The sequence below is a fragment of the Rutidosis leptorrhynchoides genome, chromosome 2 (assembly GCF_046630445.1).
Source record: "Rutidosis leptorrhynchoides isolate AG116_Rl617_1_P2 chromosome 2, CSIRO_AGI_Rlap_v1, whole genome shotgun sequence".
In the NCBI taxonomy this organism is placed as follows: Eukaryota; Viridiplantae; Streptophyta; class Magnoliopsida; order Asterales; family Asteraceae; genus Rutidosis; species Rutidosis leptorrhynchoides.
The window spans coordinates 25,828,278-25,848,303 of NC_092334.1; the positions used below are offsets into that span (position 1 = coordinate 25,828,278).

General features: G+C 35.9%; 1 non-coding gene across 1 annotated transcript; it reads right to left on the minus strand.

Moving 5' to 3' along the window:
• Positions 1-870: 870 nt before the first annotated feature.
• On the minus strand, positions 871-977 carry LOC139894884 (small nucleolar RNA R71). The gene has a single exon (XR_011775362.1). It is a non-coding gene; the product is annotated as a small nucleolar RNA R71 (small nucleolar RNA).
• Positions 978-20,026: the final 19,049 nt, after the last annotated feature.

The following is a 20,026-nucleotide window of genomic DNA, read 5'->3' on the forward strand; positions in this document are numbered from 1 at the left end:
CGTAGTAATTATTGGATTTGTTAGTGGCGAGTTGTGGGCTTCCGATTTAAAGGGTCCTGGCTACCTGCTGCATCTATTGGCTATTCGAAACGTGGGCAAAATCAGAAAAGTCTATTAATTTGATAACTTATATAATTTTTATCTTTATAACTAATAGGATATTCAGTGAATGCACCGAGCAAAACGTTCACCACCTTTCATACGTTCACCACCTGTAACTCGATCAAGACATCTAGCCAATATCGTCACCGTTGATTTTTCTTTAGAATCATCAACTAGTCGACCAAGTACTCCAATTCAAATTTCTGATAATCCATTTTTTGAATCCGACCTCACAATTGAGAACCCGGATGATATTCAAGGACAATTCAGAGATCCTGAACCACTAGTCATTCCTCCTGAACCGCAAATTACTCATCCAGAGATTGTCGAGGAAGAAACCATTAAATCAGAATCCTCTAGTGATTCAGATTCAACAAATTCAATCATGGAAAATCAAGAACCTCTAAGTATGGAAGACCGAATGAGAGCTACACGCACTGGCCAAGGTCACATAATTATTAACCAGACATTAATGCGCCAGATTATAAAATCAAAGGACAAATCCTACACATGGTAACTAATCAGTGCCAATTTAGTGGTACGCCGAAGGAAGATCCAAACGAACATCTTCGTACCTTTAATAGGATCTGTACTCTATTCAAAATCAGAGAAGTTGAGGATGAACAGATCTATCTCATGTTATTTCCCTGGACTTTAAAGGGAGAAGCCAAAGATTGGTTACAATCATTACCTGAAGGGGCGATTGACACATGTGATGTCTTAGTTGAGAAATTTCTTAAAAGATTCTTTCCGGCATCTAAAGCCGTGAGACTTCAAGGAGAAATTGTTACGTTCACACAGAAACCAAATGAAACTTTATATGAGGCGTGGACAAGATTCGGAAAATTGTTGAGAGGATGTCCTCAACATGGTTTAGACACTTATTAAATAGTACAAATATTCTACCAAGGATGCGACATTACTACACGAAAAGACATCGACATAGCAGCTTGTAGTTCCATTATGAAGAAAACCGCAACTGAAGCTTACAAAATTATTGATAACATAGCCTCCCACTCACATGAGTGGCATTAAGAAAAAGACATCGTTAGATCATCTAAAGCGGCTAGAGCCGATTCTAGCCATGACTTTGATTCCATTTTCGCAAAGTTAGACGCTTTCGAGAGACGAATGGAAAAGATGACTAAAGATATTCACGCAATACGAATTATTTGTGAGCAGTGTGGAGGACCACATTTGACAAAAGATTGTCTCAGTATTGAACAAACAATGGAACAAAGAGAGAATGTTTCATACATGAACCAAAGGCCTGGAAATAATTATCAAAATAATTATCAACCGCTAAGACCAAACTACAATCAAAATCAGAATTATAACCGAAATGTTCCATACAACAACCAACAAGGTCCTAGCAATCAACAAGTATCTAATAATACTTACAATCAGCAAAGACCTATTTTTCCAATTAAACCACCACAAACTGATGATAAAAAGCCAAATTTAGAAGATATGATCTCGAAGCTAGTTGAATCTCAAACGCAGTTTTTCATATCTCAGAAACAAACTAATGAACAAAATGCTCAAGCATTTAGAAATTAACAAGCTTCAATCCAAAATCTGGAACAAGAAGTGAGTAACCTAGCAAGGTTAATAGGTGAAAGAAAACCGGGGAGTCTACCTAGCGATACAAATGCTAACCCCCGAAACGAAACAGCTAAAGCCATTACCACAAGAAGTGGTATTACACTTAAACCACCTGGAACGCCTGTAATTTCTGATGACTCTATTCCTACTACACAGAAACCACAATCTAAGCAAGATAAGGAAACAGAACCGGTAGTTGAAAAGGTTAATGAAGATAACACAGTTAAGGCAAAGCCTTATGTTAAACCATACCAACCACCACTACCTTACCCGAGTAAAATAAGAAAAGAAAGACTTGAAGCCGAGCTATCCAAATTTTTGGATATGTTTAAACAAATAAATGTCAATCTTCCTTTCATTGATGTGATTTCAGGAATGCCAAGATATGCTAAATTCCTAAAAGATCTAATCACAAATAGAAAGAAAATGGAAGAACTCTCGGCCGTTACAATGAATGCTAATTGTTCTGTAGTGCTATTGAATAAACTACCAGAAAAATTATCAGATCCAGGAAGTTTCACAATTCTATGTTTTCTGGGTAGTCTTAGTTCAATAGAAGCATTGGCAGACTTAGGTGCTAGTATAAATTTAATGCCGTATTCATTATACGCTAAACTAGAACTTGGAGAATTGAAACCAACAAGAATAAGCATACAACTAGCCGAACGATAAGTAAAATATTCTAGAGGGATAATGGAGAACATGTTAGTTAAAGTGGTACTTTAGTATTTCCAGTAGACTTTGTTATTCTGGACATGGAAGAAGATTCTTGAGTTCCTCTTATATTAGGAAGACCATTCTTAAACACGGCTAATGTAATAATAGACGTGTTCTGTAAGAAACAGACCCTAAGTATTGAGGACGAGAGTGTTACCTTTTCTGTTGATAGAGCCATGCAACAACCGCAATCTGCAGATGATACATGTTATTATATTCAAACCATAGATTCACATGCAGAATTGTTACAAGAATTTCCAGAATTACAAGGAACAGGAGAATGTTCTTTAGGAGAAGGAATTGAACCAATTGATGAAGCTGAAATATTAGCCACACTCATGGCTAATGATTACGAACCAACAATAGAAGAATTTCAAATGCTAAAAGAGGAAGACAGATATCGATACAAATCATCGATAGAAGAACCACCGATATTAGAGTTAAAGCCACTTCCAAACCATTTGGAATACGCTTATTTACATGGTGAATCCGAATTACCTGTAATAATATCGTCTTCTCTTACGGAAAATGAAAAATCTCAACTCATTTCTGTGCTAAAAGCTCATAAACCAGCTATTGCATGGAAAATTCATGATATTAAAGGCATAAGTCCTTCGTATTGCACACATAAAATCCTTATGGAAGAAGGTCATAAAACATATGTGCAACGCCAATGAAGACTAGATCCTAATATACAAGATGTTGTTAAGAAAGAAATAATTAAACTGCTAGATGCAGGTTTAATTTATCCAATCTCTGATAGTCCATGGGTAAGCCCAGTTCAATGTGTACCTAAGAAGGGTGGCATGACTGTCATCACAAATGAAAAAGATGAGCTTATTTCTACTAGGACTGTAACAGGATGGCGTGTCTGTATTGATTATAGAAAATTAAATGACGCCACCAGAAAAGATCACTTTCCCTTACCTTTCATTGATCAAATGTTGGAAAGGTTAGCTAGGAACAGTTACTATTGTTTTCTTGACGGTTTCTCTGGATACTTTCAAATTCCAATAGCACCCGAGGATTAAGAGAAAACCACGTTCACGTGCCCTTATGGTACTTTTGCTTACAAACGCATGCCATTTGGACTTTGCAACGCCCCTGCAACCTTTCAAAGGTGCATGATGGCGATTTTTCACGACATGATAGAGGAATGCATGGAAGTTTTCATGGATGACTTTTCAGTCTTCGGTGATACTTTTGAAACATGTCTAGTTAATCTTAAACGAATGATTATTAGATGCGAACAATCAAATCTAGTACTTAATTGGGAGAAATGTCATTTCATGGTTAAAGAAGACATCATTCTTGGTCATAAAATTTCAAAGGAAGGAATTGAAGTGGATATAGCTAAAGTAGATGTAATTGCTAAACTTTCACATCCCACCAATGTTAGAGGAGTTAGGAGTTTTCTAGGGCATGCCGGTTTTTACAGACGTTTCATAAAAGACTTTTCTAAAATTGCCACTCCTATGAATAAACTCCTAAAAAAGGATGCTCCATTCATCTTTTGGGATGAATGCATCAAATCTTTTAATATTCTTAAAGAAAAACTCACTAATGCGCCAATCATGATAACTCCAAATTGGAATCTGCCATTTGAACTCATATGCGATGCAAGTGATTTTGCAATGGGAACCGTTTTAGGACAAAAGATTGAAAAACGATTTCAACCTATTTATTACGCTAGTAAGACGTTACAAGGAGCACAAACGAATTACACAACTACTGAAAAAGAACTCCTTGCTATTGTCTTTGCTTTTGACAAATTTCGTTCATATCTCGTTCTAGCTAAAACGGTGGTCTATACTGATCATTCTACTCTTAGATACCTATATTCAAAACAAGATGCCAAACCATGATTAATCCGTTGGATCTTACTCTTACAAGAGTTCGATATTGAGATCCGAGACAAAAAGGGTGCAGAAAATCTCGCAGCTGATCATCTTTCTCGGCTTGAAAATTCTGAATTAGAAGTTCTAAATGAATCGGCTATACAAGATAACTTTCCTGATGAATATATCTTGAAAATCGATTATAATGAAATTCCATGGTTTGCATACTTTGCAAACTACTTAGTACGTGGATTCCTTAAAAAAGGGTTGTCGTACCAAAAACGAAAGAAATTCTTTAGTGATATAAAACACTATTTTTGGGAAGATCCACATTTATTTAAAAGTTGTCCCGATGGAATAATACGCCGATGCGTATTCAGAGATGAAGCTAGTCAAATCTTAAACCATTGTAACACAGGACCAACATGAGGGCATTATGGGCCTCAACTCACAGCAAGGAAAGTCTACGATGCTGGATTTTATTGGCCTACAATTTTCAAAGACGCATATCTTCTTTGTAAATCCTGTGATGCTTGTCAAAGGGCCGGAAAAATAAGTCAACATGATGAAATGCCACAAAATGTCATTCAAGTATATGAAGTATTTGACGTTTGAGGTATTGACTTTATGGGTCAATTTCCAAAATCTCATAATAATCTCTACATTCTCGTTGCCATTGATTATGTATCTAAATGGGCGGAAGCACAAGCTCTCCCAACTAACGATGCACGAGTTGTAGTCAACTTCCTAAAACGTCTTTTTGCTAGGTTCGGAACACCGAAAGCTTTAATAAGTGATCGGGGTACTCATTTTTGTAATAATCAACTTGAGAAAGTTCTTAAAAGATATGGAGTAACTCATAAAATCTCCACTGCTTATCATCCATAAATAAGTGGACAAGTTGAAAATACTAACCGAGCATTAAAACGTATTCTAGAAAAAACTATAGGATCAAATCCAAAGGAATGGTCCATGAAATTGAAAGATGCACTCTGGGCTTTTAGAATAGCCTACAAAACTCCAATTGGAACCACACCTTTTAAACTTATTTACGGAAAAGCATGTCACCTTCCAGTAAAAATTGAGCACAAAGCATTTTAGGCTTTGAAGACATGTAACCTTGATTTACATGAAGCCGGACGTCTACGATTAAGTCAACTAAACGAATTAGAAGAATTAAGACATGATGCATATGAAAATTCGTTAATCTATAAGGAAAGAACGAAGAAATGGCATGATAAAAGAATCAGAAGTTCAAAAGAATTTAAGGAAGGAGACCGAGTTCTTCTTTTCAATTCACGATTCAAGCTATTTCCTGGAAAATTGAAATCAAGATGGTCTGGACCATTTATAGTCAAAAGAGTTTTCCCATATGGAACAACAGAATTGATAAATTCAAATGGGATTGAATTTAAAGTTAATGGTCACAGAGTTAAACATTACATACATGATCCGATGGAAATTGACAATGAAGTTAATCATAATTTCACCACCAAAGAAAACCCTCAGAATGAAAACATAAATATGTTGTCAACAACATATGAAAAAGAAAAATTGGAAGACGGGGAAGCTTCAAATTAGAGTGATGAAGAAGAATTTCTATATAAACCTCGCATTCCAGGAAACGAAGAAAAATATGAAAAAGAAGTTCAAGTAGAAGTGAAAGAACCAAGAAAAGATCACCCGAAAAAGGTTAACAAACCAACTCTACTTACTAAAGTAGGAGACCCAGGTGAATTTATCATTTCATGCTTACTTAATGATGGTGCTATATATAATGGACTCGCAGATTTAGGAGCAAGTGGAAATATTATGCCTCTTTCCTTATACAAAAGATTAGGTGTGGGTAAATTAAGACCAACCAGAATAGGTGTTCAATTTTTTGATCAAACCATTAAACACCCAGTTGGAATAGCCAATAATTTACTTGTTAAAGTGGGAAGTTTGACCTTTGTTGCAAAATTCATAGTTATTAATATGGAGGAAGACCTTGATATTCCTCTAATTTTAGGTCCCCATTTTTAGAAACCACCGAGGCGTTCTTTGATGTAAGAGAAGGTAGAATGACACTTAGGGATGGTGACAAATTGGTCACCTTTATGAACTGAAAGTTTCAAACTCCACCAACCAAAACTGTTGAACCAATAAAAACGCGTAGGTGTGGGGAAGATGAAGAAACACCTAATGATGACCCGATAACAAAGAACCCCGTTATTGATACGAAATTAGATGAACCCGTTTTTAACAGTGCAACGAAGAAACTTTATAAACGGATTCAAGATGCTAGGATTAAGGGGAACTTTAAGTTATTTAACCGATTAGTATCCAATTTGTCGCCTAAAGAAAAGGCGATGTTAATTGAATTTGTGAATGTTACAGAGGAAATCAACAAATGGCTTGAAGCAAAAGGCAGAGATATGCAAGTTGTTGATGTTTCAATTGAAGTTAATAATGAAGTTAATCACAATTTTGACACCACAGCTAGCTAAGTGTGGGGAGATTCAAATGTTTTAAAGGATAATATAATGCTGACTAGGGTTAGATTTTCTGTTTTCATGTAGTTCTCGAAAATGGAATCCGATTGGTCTTTCCCTAGCAGATCCTAAAGAACTAGTCTTCTCCCTCCATTCTGAATTTTTATTTCTTTTAGGTTTTACGAGATGAAGAATTCCTTTGATTTGAACCATGGTCTACTACTACACGCTATGATTACTAAATGTAATAATAACATCTTCCCGAATGAGCTGGTATCATTCATAAGAGGCAAAATGGACGAAGTGAGGAAAGAACTCAGGAAGAATCATAATAAGATACATTTTGGTAAAGGAAAGTCAAAATCCGCAACAAAAAGAAGAGCACGACACCTTGAAAGATGTCATAAATGCGGAAAATGGTCACACGAAGGGAAATGTTTGAACAATCAGACACATTCCACTACTGAGTTCGTTACTTTATGCAGAGAAGGACCGGTCATATGTTTAGAAGAAAAGTTATTGAAAAATCGAGGTTACGCTTATGTAGCAATGGAGAACCAAATCGAACGACTCTCCTATGAGTCGGCTAAAGCAGGTCTCTGAGAATTCTATCTCACAGGTAAGTATGTACAGTTTTTATTTCTATTTTTACTTACTGCTTTTAACCTTTTGATAATAAACGCTGAATCTTTCGCTATAAAGTATTAAATTGATATTCAATAAAATTAGGTATAATAAACTGAAATTATTGATATCATACCAAAATTTAATGCATCACTGTGAAATTTACCGTTTATTCATAAGGTATAAATATCTTTAATCAATCAATCCAAAATATTTCAAAAAATCGTCAGGAGTAAAACTAGGTAATTTAGCCAAAATTACTTTACCCAAAAGAGGAACGTATATTTTTGTTAATATTTGATTGATTAAAGTGAGATAAAAGACCAAAAAGATTTTTATTTTTACCATGTTTTTAAAATTAACTTTAATTTATTAATATAGTAAATTTTTTTTTTTAAAAAATATTAATATATAACTATATTATTTTTAAATATAAGTTTGTAAAATTAATGTATATAAATATTATTAATATTTATATGAAATTTTATGCATTTTAAATTTAAGCTTGGTGTGAATTTAAAAACAAAATTTACGTTATTTCATTAAGTTAAAAAATTGATTTCTAAAATTCGTCGTGAGTTGAAGACTAGGTCGTTGAACTGAAATTGCTTTACCCGAGGGCGGGACGAGAAATTTTGTTTTCATTATTTTTAATTATTGATTTAAGGTATGCCAAAAACATTAAAAAAACTCCAAAAATCTTTGCTTTTAAAACAATCACTTTAAAATGACAAATTTTAAAATTTTGTCGAGGGACGAACTAGTTAAACGTACCGAAACGCCCTCAATCTAAGGAAACAAAATTTTAAAAATTAATTAATTAATTGTTTTAATAGTTAAAGGATTTATAAAAAAGCTGCACTCACGGAGGTTTGTGTGACCCCATATCCGCACTCGCGGAGCAAGAAAAACCCAAAACAGATTAAAACTGATCGACAGACCAGTCCCCATCCCCATTTTCAATATTTCTGCGAAAAACATACACAAAACACTCTAAAAACGCGATTTTTCATCATTAATCATCAAATTTCTTGCTAAAATCATGTTGAGGAGAATCATACCAAGAATTTTTTCAAGGAGATCGGTAATTTCTACACACAAACACTCTTTAATTCGGATTTTAAGTGTTCTTGAGCATATTTTTACCTAATTTGATTTTGATGAATTTTAGCTTAATTGTACTCAAATTGTTTGTATATTATGCTTGTATAACCTAGATTGATGCTAATTAACATGATTAGAAGCCTTAAACTTCAAATTTTTAACAATCTAGGGTTTGTGTTCTTGAGCAAAATTGGGGCTTTTTGATATAACGGGTTATGGTCGAATTTTGTTGTTAGTTCATACTTAATTAAGTAGTGTAACATGTTTAGGTTGCTAAATGGTCAAAACCTTGATCATAAACATGATTTTTGAGCAAGATTGTTGACTTTTTGAGTCAAAAATGCATGAACTTGATTTAATTGACATGAATGACATTTGGAACTTGTTTAATTGCTATAATGATTATTTTTGACATGTTTTAAAAGATGAATGCTAAGGAACATTGTATACATTTTCATATATGTTCATTTGTAAAAGTGTAGAATTGTGAATATTATGAAAATGTGTATAAGTTATTATTGTTAAAACATGTCATTATGGTTATTTTAAGTTATGATTTGGATGCACAAAAATTGTGTTTAATGTGTTTTACAGACTGAAAGGGGTGAATCTTCATCCGCATCTCAGGCTCACAATGCTCCTCCTGAGAATGCAGACGAATAGGAGATTAACGACCAATACAGACAAAATCTACCGCATCAATTCATTTCATATTCAAATATACAATTGGCAGATTTACACCCTAATTTAAGATTTGACAGACACTGGATAGATTATCCAAAATATCTGAGGAACTTACACACCCTTCAGTCAAATAATGTTGAAGTACCCAGGGTAATAGATTGGGAACCGTTAGAAACAGTGGGATTGGCCGAGCCAATCAGAGAATTACTTACATAAAGGTATGGTAATTCTAATTTTAATGATTGGGAACGATTATTCAATATACGTAGGCATGTATATAGAGAATGGTGTGTGGAATTATTATGTAGTGTTGAAATAAATGATCGGGTAGCTACCTTAACCGATCGGAGCTTTATTAGATTTTTGTTAGGAGGTGTGATGCGCCATTTGTCTCTATTAGATATGGCTCAGGCTTTGTGTATATATACGGCTGAGGAACTAGCATCTACTGATTGTCAAAGGTTGATAATTAATGGTAGGAGGGTTGATGAAAATTTTGATATGAATGGAATATGGAGCAGAATGACTAGCCATAACCGATTTCGTGGGGGATATTACTCTTATGCTGATATTAATAGAGCTGAGCTAAGAGTGATCCATAGGTTTTTAGCGAACTCGATTACACAACGAGGTAGGAACAAAGAGAAGGTAAATAAAAATGATTTATTTTACCTCATGTGTATTCGAGACCCACAGAACGTTGTGAGTATACCTTATTGTGTGGGCTATTATTTATCGGTAATGGTTAGGGGTATGCGGCCTAATAGTATAATAGAAGGTTGTATCTTTATTACTCTAATTGCTGAGTATCTCAATGTGGATAGAATTCAGGGGGGATTATTAATTGCAGTACCAGAACCCCGTGATAGAATTGGTTTGCAAGTATATCATGGTGCAAAGGTTTTAAAGAAACGACATAATGCTGCAGTACCATATGATGGCGCCCATCCACAGGTAGAAAGAGATCAGGAGCAAGGTAATGTGGGAGGAGGGAATCAGATGTCAGAAATGCAAATTTTATTGGCCCAAAATGAGTATGAAATGGCTAGACAACGAGCATTTGCAGATTCGCAATATCATCAAAGCCAAATTATAAGCCATTGTGCCTACATAAATACAAACTACATTCCTACTCAACCGGCCATATTTCCTCCCTGGACTATACAGACCCGACCACCGTTCCCTACATATAACCCAGCTCAAGCATTCTACAGCACTTACGGCTATGAATGGAATCCCTACTGGAACCATCTTCATCAACCGTAATTTTATTTTATTCCTATTTTTATTTATTTTGTAACTTGTAATTGTATACTTTTAATACTTCTTTTGAAACGTTTGAATTCATTTAAAATGGAATAGAAGAGAATAAAAAGGCAAAGAAAGAAAAATAAAAGCCAAGTGTGGGAAAAATTTACCAAGTTATTTAGAACATATATCACATATTTTTGTACAAATAATTGAAGATACTTTTATTTTGGACGATATTAATCAGTTTTACCCAGTTTATTGTAATATAAATGAAATTTAAAAGGAAGTAAAGTCTTCCGAGAAAAAGACATGCGCTTCTTAATTTAGGTCAGGAAGTTGTCGTCCAGACCAGTTGTAGAGTCTACAAAAAACCTTGAAAAGTTTTCTTGAAAATCAGCTGGAAATCCATGGACCTCAGCATCAAACAAGGTCACCAAGTGGTCAGACTTATCCTAACCATGAGAGGATCTGTCTCGTACAATGGGGGGCACCTTGCAAATTAGCTTATAAGACTAATGAATCAGATCCCCAAAAAGGATAATCTCCTTAAAGATTAAGAATCAGATTTTAAGCCTGATATTACTCAATCATTGAGATTGACTTTTAAAGATTAAGAATTACAAACTCATTGAATTCAATGATATCTAAACTCGAGCTTGAATGAGAAAATATTTTGATCAAATTACAAACCGATTTGTTTTCTGAAAACCCATTTTCAATGCGTTCATTACCATTGAACGTAAAATCCTAAGAATTCACCGGAATTCATTAGGTCACCTGAACCAAATCAGGTGTCAACCGTAAGAACGGTGGTTGCATAGCATGGTCGAAGACAGGACCTTGTGCCAGATCGAAAAACTATAGGGTGATCTTTACTATTGCTCCTACAAAGGATAGTAATTGCATCCGACACGATATAGACCATAATCAAAAGCATGTCATTAGACATTGCCTTAACAGTTGCTTGTTCAACGCTTTCCTTTACAACCGGACGGTAGTTTACCGAAAGGTAATATACGGAACAAGTAAACTGGACGTGTTGCTTTCCTAATACAAGGTTAGCAAGTGGGTGACACAAAACCGCAAGTTTTGAGCTAAAATTTTCAAATCTGAAACCCACAAAACCCACCAAAACATTTTGCAAACACCGGTGAAGGGTTATTCCTAAAAACTTATCTAGGGTAAAAGCTAGAATGAATTTTCAAAAGATCAAATGTTTTCATAAAGATTCAATTTCCTAAAGGATCTAAATTTTTATAGTCATGTGGGACTGTAAACCACAACGTTACTATCATTGTTCATACCGCCGTATTAAAATCACTGATGTACAAAGTGTGAAGAATAAAGAAGTGATTCGAGTAAAGTTATATTCAAGTTCTATATTGCTTGAGAACAAGCAACGCTCAAGTGTGGGAATATTTGATTATGCTAAAAACGAACACATATTTCATAGCATTATCCTTCAAGAAAGACAAGCTTTTAGTTGCAATTGTTCTATTTACAACTGATATTTGTTTAAAAAATAAAAGGTGAAGATAAAAGACAGAATCGACGATTTGAAGATGCAAACGACCAAAAAGCTAAAAAGTACAAAGTACAATCCAAATGGTTCAATTTATTTATGAGAAACGTCTCAAAATTACAAGAGTACAAGCCGCAAAACGCAAAGTACAAGATATTAAATTATACGAAAAGGCGTTCGAAAATTCAGAACCGATACATGAACCACTATCAACGTGCGACTCAACGGAGCTAAAAATACAAGTCAACTATGCACAAGAATATAATATAATATATAATTAATTATATATAATATTATATATTATAAATAATCAGCAGCCCACGTTTAATTCATTTGGTGAGCTGGAATCTAAAGCTCCGCAACTGCGGAGATGTGAAGAAGAAAAGTACCGCACTCGCGGAGCTGTACAGTTCAAAGTGGGCCTATAAAAGGCCGCGCATTCTGCTCGATTCATCATCCCTTTTTCTTTCTTTCTATCTACGTAATATATATATATATATATATATATATATATATATATATATAATTATAATTTTAATTTAAGTTTAATAATAATAAGGTTATAGTGGCGAATGTTTTAATTTTGTAAGTCGAAATTCTCTCCGTGTAACACTACGCGATTAATACTCATTGTAAGTTATGTTCAACCTTTTTAAATTAATGTCTCGTAGCTAAATTATTATTATGCTTATTTAAGCCGAAGTAATCGTGATGTTGGACTAAATATTAAGACGGGGATATTGGGCTTTGGACCATAATTGGCGTTTGGACAAAAGACCGACACTTGTGGAAATTGGACTATGGGCTATTAATGGGCTTTATATTAATTAAATGATATCTCGTTGATTTAATATAGAGATTTATAATTTGACGTGTTTATATATAACCACATACGCTTGACTGGGTACGGTGGGCGGGATATCTATAAATACTAATAATTGTTCATTTGACCGGACACGAAGATGGATTAATAGTCACTGGACTCATTAAAACAGGGGTGGATTACATTCAAGGGTAATTGATGTAATTGTTAACAAAGTATTAAAACCTTGGATTACACGCAGTCGATATCCTGGTGTATTCATTAAACAAAGTATTAAGACCTTGTTACAGTTCGAATCCCCAATTAGTTGGAATATTTGACTTCGGGTATAAGGTTAATTTGGCGAAGACTCTCGCACTTTATAATTATGACCGATGGACTATTATGGACAAAAACCAGATGGACATATCGAATAATCCAGGACAAAGGACAATTAACCCATGGTAATAAATTAAAATCAACACGTCAAACATCATGATTACAGAAGTTTAAATAAGCATAATTCCTTTATTTTATATCTCATCGCACTTTATTTATCGTCATTTTATTTATCGTACTTTAAATTATTGCATTTTTAATTATCGCACTTTTATTTTATCGCATTTTTATTTATCATCATTTACTTTACGCTTTAAATTAAGTTAATATTTTGCATTAGGACTTATAATTGACAAACCGGTCATTAAACGGTAAAACCCCCTTTTATAATAATAATAATGATACTTATATATATATATATATATATATATATATATATATATATATATATATATATATATATATATATATATATATATATATACGAATATAGTTTAAAATAAAAATATTGCGTTAAACTTAGCTGTATCCCTGTGGAACGAACTGGACTTACTAAAAACTACACTACTCTACGATTAGGTACACTGCCTATAAGTGTTGTAGCAAGGTTTAGGTATATCCATTCAATAAATAAATAAATAACTTGTGTAAAATTGTAGCGTATTTAATAGTATTTCGTAGTAAAATATAATCTATTTCGTACTACCCCTCGCACACATCACCACCACCGTAGGCGTCACACTCTCAACCACCTATCTTTCTTGATTAACCCCATCCTCTTCATCTACTAAAGTCGACTACAACAAAACCTTACCCGAAGCAACCTAATGTCTTTCTTGAGTAACCCGATCACACACCACTTCATCAATCATGTCTTCGCTTACACCACCACCAACACTTCTTTCTTAACATCAAAATTAGATTGCCCATTTAACCCAATATCCGCTTGTACCATGAGATGTCAATTCAAAGATGCAATCAAATGCGAGGGTATTCCGATCCACTGTAAAGCATATGATTCCACAAAACAGGATCGTTTGATACATTAACCCAAACATTTGTATTAAGACAAACATTTAACTCAACGAAAGCTACCTCTAATAACTCATGAATATGTTTCACGGATCTTGTTTCGACGAAAATGAATAAGGCACCAATGTTCCCATTTAAAGACGAAACTTTGGCAACAAATACCACCTCTCTGAAGTGGTTAGCAATCACTGAAGCATTTTTCTTTGACAAAAGGCAACAAGAACACCGCAAATTTCCAACCACGCATATCTTAAAAAGCCTCTTGCTTTATTCGCTAAAGATGTTGCCAAAACAAACTCCATCACGAATGAGGTTCCTATTAAACTATCATCACCATTGACATCATGAGAGTGAACGATGGTCCCATATGTGCCCTGTTTACAATCGACAGAAATCATAAACTTTTGTTTAAGCAGAAACACCTCAACTTCAAAACCTCGAGTGGCAAATTATCAACAAGAATCACAGATCTATCGAGCCCCTTGACTGCTGATTGATTTGGTTATAGATTAAAGTAAACACATTATTGATTATTGAGATCCTTTAAACCAAATAAGCAAGATTCTTTTGCCACCTAACATAAATTTCACGACCAAAAATACCCGACCCATTATGCTTAGTAATAACAGCTCGAGCAAACTCAAGTTTAGAGTACGTCACAAAATCATATGTTCTTGCATTCCATAATATAATGTATGTACTATCCCCTTAGTTCCCAACATGCTACTAAGCATATCACAGGCACACTTTTCCAGCTACCGAGAAACACCGTACATCCTGAAGTAACGGGTCTATCTGACGCCGTGTCAACTGGAGAAGATTTGTCATTAATATGAACCTATTGATGGCAACCCACATCCACCAACGAACCACCATGAGCATCATAGAAATTTCTGACATCATCGAATGAGAAACCTGTTGATAATGCCTAAATTATACATATTTTCATAAGCATTTCAAAGCGTTATCTTGGTATTTAATCGTCATTTTACTTAAGTTTTTATCTAAATTTTTAATATTTCATATAAAAAGGTATTTTGACGTTTTTGTTTAGAAAATGTGTTAAACAGGACAAAAACTGGAAAAATACATAAAAAGGGATCAAAGCCGCCGGCTGGAGTCAAGGAAGTCGCCGACTGGAGTAGAAATTCCAGAAATATAAGACCCTGTTTCCTGTTTTAGTTCAATGGGACGCCGTCCCAATTACTGGACACCATCCTGTACTTTTGTGTTGGACGCCGTCCCACATTCTGGACGTCGTCCAAATCTGCTGACGGGCCAGCTGTTAGTTTTGTTTTAAAAAGGAGCAAATTGGTAATTTCACTTGGGGTCAGTTTGGATCCTTCAAAGCTGACCCATTGATCATCTTATCCTCACTTTACACCCACAAACACTCTCATCTTCAAACCCTAGAGAGAGGAAGAGTTTTAGAGAGAAGAAGCTCCATTTGGAGAAGAAGGAGTTGGATTCTCACCAAAGCTCGGGTTTTAAAGTTGTTCATCTCGTTCATGGCTACGTTGTGGTAGTATTGGTAAGTTCAAACTCCGAATTTTATTTGTTAGATTTGATATTCAAGTTAGGGCTTGAGCTTAATTAGTTGTGAAACCCTTTTTGATGATGAAGTGGGTTTAGGGTGACTAATTATTCTTGTCACTTGGCGGGTTTTGGGTTGGTTGATGATTTGGCCATGTTTAGGCTTTGATATTGGGTTTAATCACTAGATTTAGTGATTATGGAAGTATTGGAACCCTTTTGCGAGTATTTGGTTGATTAATTTTGAAATGGGTCAAAATTAGGGTTTATGTGTCAAATTGGACAAGACAAGTGTTTAACACTTGTGTTCTAGTTTAATTGGCGTATTAGGACCATTCTCACTTGTGCTAGTGATTATTGGTTGGTTTGGACGCCGTTTGGTGCTTGGAAGTGCAATGGTTCAAAATTGCACTAAGTGTCGATTTGAGTTGGTTTGTAAATCCACTCTAAGTGTGTTGTCTGTATTGTGATAATGGAATAGGTACTTTCCGTTGGCGAGTTGCATATTATTCGGTTGCATTCATCAAGACGACAAGGTGACTGTTAATATCCTATGTGCATATGTATGTGTAGGATGGGTGCGGGTCAGGTGAAGTGGTTCTTGGTTATAGAGCTCACATCACATATAGGTGGATTAGATGGACTTGTGTATAGGTCCAATGGGCACGGTTATGCATTTTGGTTGACCACCTTTGGCGAGGTGCACACTTCGTGTGTACATTATCACATGGACTTGTGATGTGGAGTTACATAATCCCGATGTAGTGGGATTGGTATTTGAGTTGCGGTTGAGTAACACCGATGATGTGGGTTTTGATTTGGGAAGTGAATCACGCGTGGATGCGGATTCACGATGACGCGTGTAGTTCGGTCATCTTATTAAGGTAGTGATCTCGTATGGTTGCGGATTTACTAAGGCTCGTGTAGTTGGGCCAATCCTCAATGTTGTTGTGGTAATGAAGAGAGTAGTCTCGTGTGGATGAGGATTTACTAAGGCTCGTGTAGTTCGACCAATCTTCATTTTGGTAATTGACTTTTGGTATTGGGTTAAGGGGTTAACCTTGGGCGGTCTACGATATATATATATATATATATATATATATATATATATATATATATATATATATATATATATATGTATATATATATATATATGTATATATATATATATGTATATATATATATATATATATATATATATGTATATATATATATATGTATATATATATATATATATATATATATTGTTATGTTGTAGCTAACCCTCCGGGTGTAGCTTATTGGGTGGTACATATCGTCGTTGGTGTACTTACTTTGTTGATATTGTTAGCTTGTTGTATAGCGATTGTACGGTATGCTTAGACTAGCTTGCCTTTATGCTTGGATGCTCTGGTATGTGCTATTTAATTATTGTTATGTGGCGTATCCATTTTATGCATATATATTTATGTAGTATATTCTCACTCACTAAGCGTTAACTTACCCTCTCGTTGTTTACATTTTTATAGATATGCATGGATGCGGTGGCTCGGGTAAGCGTGGGAACTAGTGGACTCGCGTAGGTAGCTTAGAAGAAGTGATTTTGGATTTGATTAGAATTGGGTAGCGTATCCCCAATCACCATGCTCGGTCTTTATTTTGTATTAAAACTCAGGTGGTCGAAAACTTGTATTTTGTACGAAAGTCGTAAAATGGCCGATGTGGGCCCGGTGTCGTAAAACTCGGTTTTATTGTGGAAAACTCTTAGTTTTAATTATTATAACATTTTGTGAAAGTGTTTTCGTGTGAAAGTGTCGGGAAGCGGGTTTTTCGCTCGCGTAGGATTGTAAAACTGATCAGAATATTTTAGTTCATTTGGACGCCATCCAAAAGGCTTGGACGCCGTCCAGTCTTTCAGAACTGGACGCCGTCCAGATGCACTGTCTCACAAAATTTTTTTTGGGTCGTGTTTTTGGTATAACGAGGGTTGGGTCGTTACAAGTGGTATCAGAGCATGGTCTAAGGGATTTAGGTGACTTGAGATAGGTGCCTAGACTTAGACTTTTGTGTGTGCTTATTTGTTATTGGACTTGTAGGATTACGGGTCGGAACGGATTGTAGTTAGTGCGTTGGTTGTAGGTGGACTAACGTTTATATTAATGTGCGAATATTATTAATATTTTTGCGTTGTGTTTTGTTATTGTTTGTGTTGTTTATATCATCGAGCGAGGCGGTCATTGTACTAACAAGTTGATAAGGCGTGTGTGCGTAATAAGGACTTGCAAACCTTATTATGGGTGCAAATCGTGTCTAACAAGTGATGTACGATGAGTGTTGAGCAAGATGGGGCGGTGTTGTGCGTGTGGTTTTATACGTTCGTGGACTAATCGTTTTGCATTCTTTAGAATGACGACGTGAAACGAGATCGAGACGAATGGCAATGAGTTTAATGCTAGAGCTGCGGCCGCCGTTGAGGAGCAAATGTGTGCGTTTCGAGAAGAAATTGATAGGAAGTATTTCGAATTTTGGAGTAGTAGTGAAATGGAGCGTTGTCTTAAGAGCTTCATGAGGACTAAACCCCCGATGTATGAGGGGAAACCGGATCCTTTGGAAGCACAACTTGGATCTCGGATGTCGAAGGGTGTTTTCGTACTATTGATTGCCCTCCCGAGAAGAGGACAAGACTCGCTACTAGCTTGTTGCGGGGTAGGGCGAAGGATTAGTTGGATGGTAAGATCGATATTTTTGGTGGTGAAGCGTTTATGGGGTTATCGTGGGGCGATTTTAAGAAGGAAGTCTTCGAGGAGTTCCGGACGCAAGCCGATTTAGCGGAATTGCGTGATGAGTTGCGAAATTTGCGATAAGGATCTATGGACTTGAATACTCTCAAGACGACCTTTATGGCGAAGGCTCGTTTTTTCCCGGAGTATTGTGGGAATGATCGTATGTTGACGGAAGATTTCTATCGAACTCTGAATGATGACTTGCAAAATAAAATTAGCCAGGGTCAAGCGAAGTCGTTTGCGGAGTTATTCGCGGTGGCTAGGGGTTTCGAATCGTATTCGCGATCAAAGATTAGTGAACCTTCAAGTGAGAAAAGGGTTGTTTCGTATGGTGCTCCAAGTAAGAGAACTAGGGGTGCAAGTGCGAGCACGGGTGGTATACGGACGAGTATATCGGATTCTAGTGCGTCTAGGTGTTATAATTGTGGCGTGAGGGGTCACAAGTCTTGGGAATGTTCGGTGCCAAAGGGTGATGGCATGGTGTGCTTCAATTTCTAAGAAGAAGGAAATCGTAAGTCGGAATGTCCCAAGTTAGCGGGGACGGGTGTGGCGAGAAGACGTTAAGGTACTTTTCGTTTTAATAAATACGTCCTTTGATTATGTATTATGTGCCGATTGAGTTCGGATATGTTAATTGCATCGTGTTGTGCATATTATTGTTAGGGGTGACATTCCTAATGGAATTACCCTATGGTGGTGTATGGAATGATGGATGAAGGGCGTAAGACTTGGTGCAACCAAGAATTCCTTAGTGTCCGAGAAATGTTTCTACCAAGCCATGGGCATTGGCTTTGGTGTTCGGTCTTTAAGTGTGTGTATGCTTTCATGTTGAAGCTGATGAACCATGAGGTTCGACGGGTGGATAGAACCCTAAAGATCGAGTGTTGATCTCGATGTATGTAGGTTATGGAGTCTACGTGACACGATGTTAGGTGCCTCTTTCATACCTACTAGCGTGGTATTCGACTCCGATGGTGTTGCGGTTACATTGTACTTAGGGTACTCTATAGAAACCCTTAGGTACATAAGTGACTAAGCGGAATTTGACAAGACATAGCAATCGGACGATTGCGAAGGTGATGTTTTGTGTACGTGTTAGTGAACGATTTGAATGAAGTGGAGAAGGACGATCCAAAATCCTTCGTGTGCTCAAGGTTGGAGCAAGGTATCGTGATGTGGTTATGGATCGAACTTCTAAGTGGGGGAGTTTGAACTCTCGCACGAAGATGTTCTAGTATATTGATATTGTACGATGCTCGTATGGATTCGGAGCTAGCATTGAGACCTACGTTGGTCGATTGTGGTAAAAGTACAATTTGGAATAAATTGTACTTATGGTCTTAGATTTAAATTATCACCGAGGTGGTAGTGTGGTGAATCTCATTTAGAGATAATGGACGTGTTTGACGAGCAAGGAGAGATCCCTCGGTTAAGGGATGTGCATGTCGGATTCTCTTCTAGAGAATTATTGTGTTGTGCCTATGTGCGATATAGGTGGTTCTTACTCGATTGTGATGGCATTGTGTACACGTACGTATGATGCGTGTGCAAGGATTCCAAGTGAGTGGAATAATGTATTTAGTTGTGCGGCGTAAAATGTCGGGTAGTCACGGTGTTAAGACACCACATAATACGTA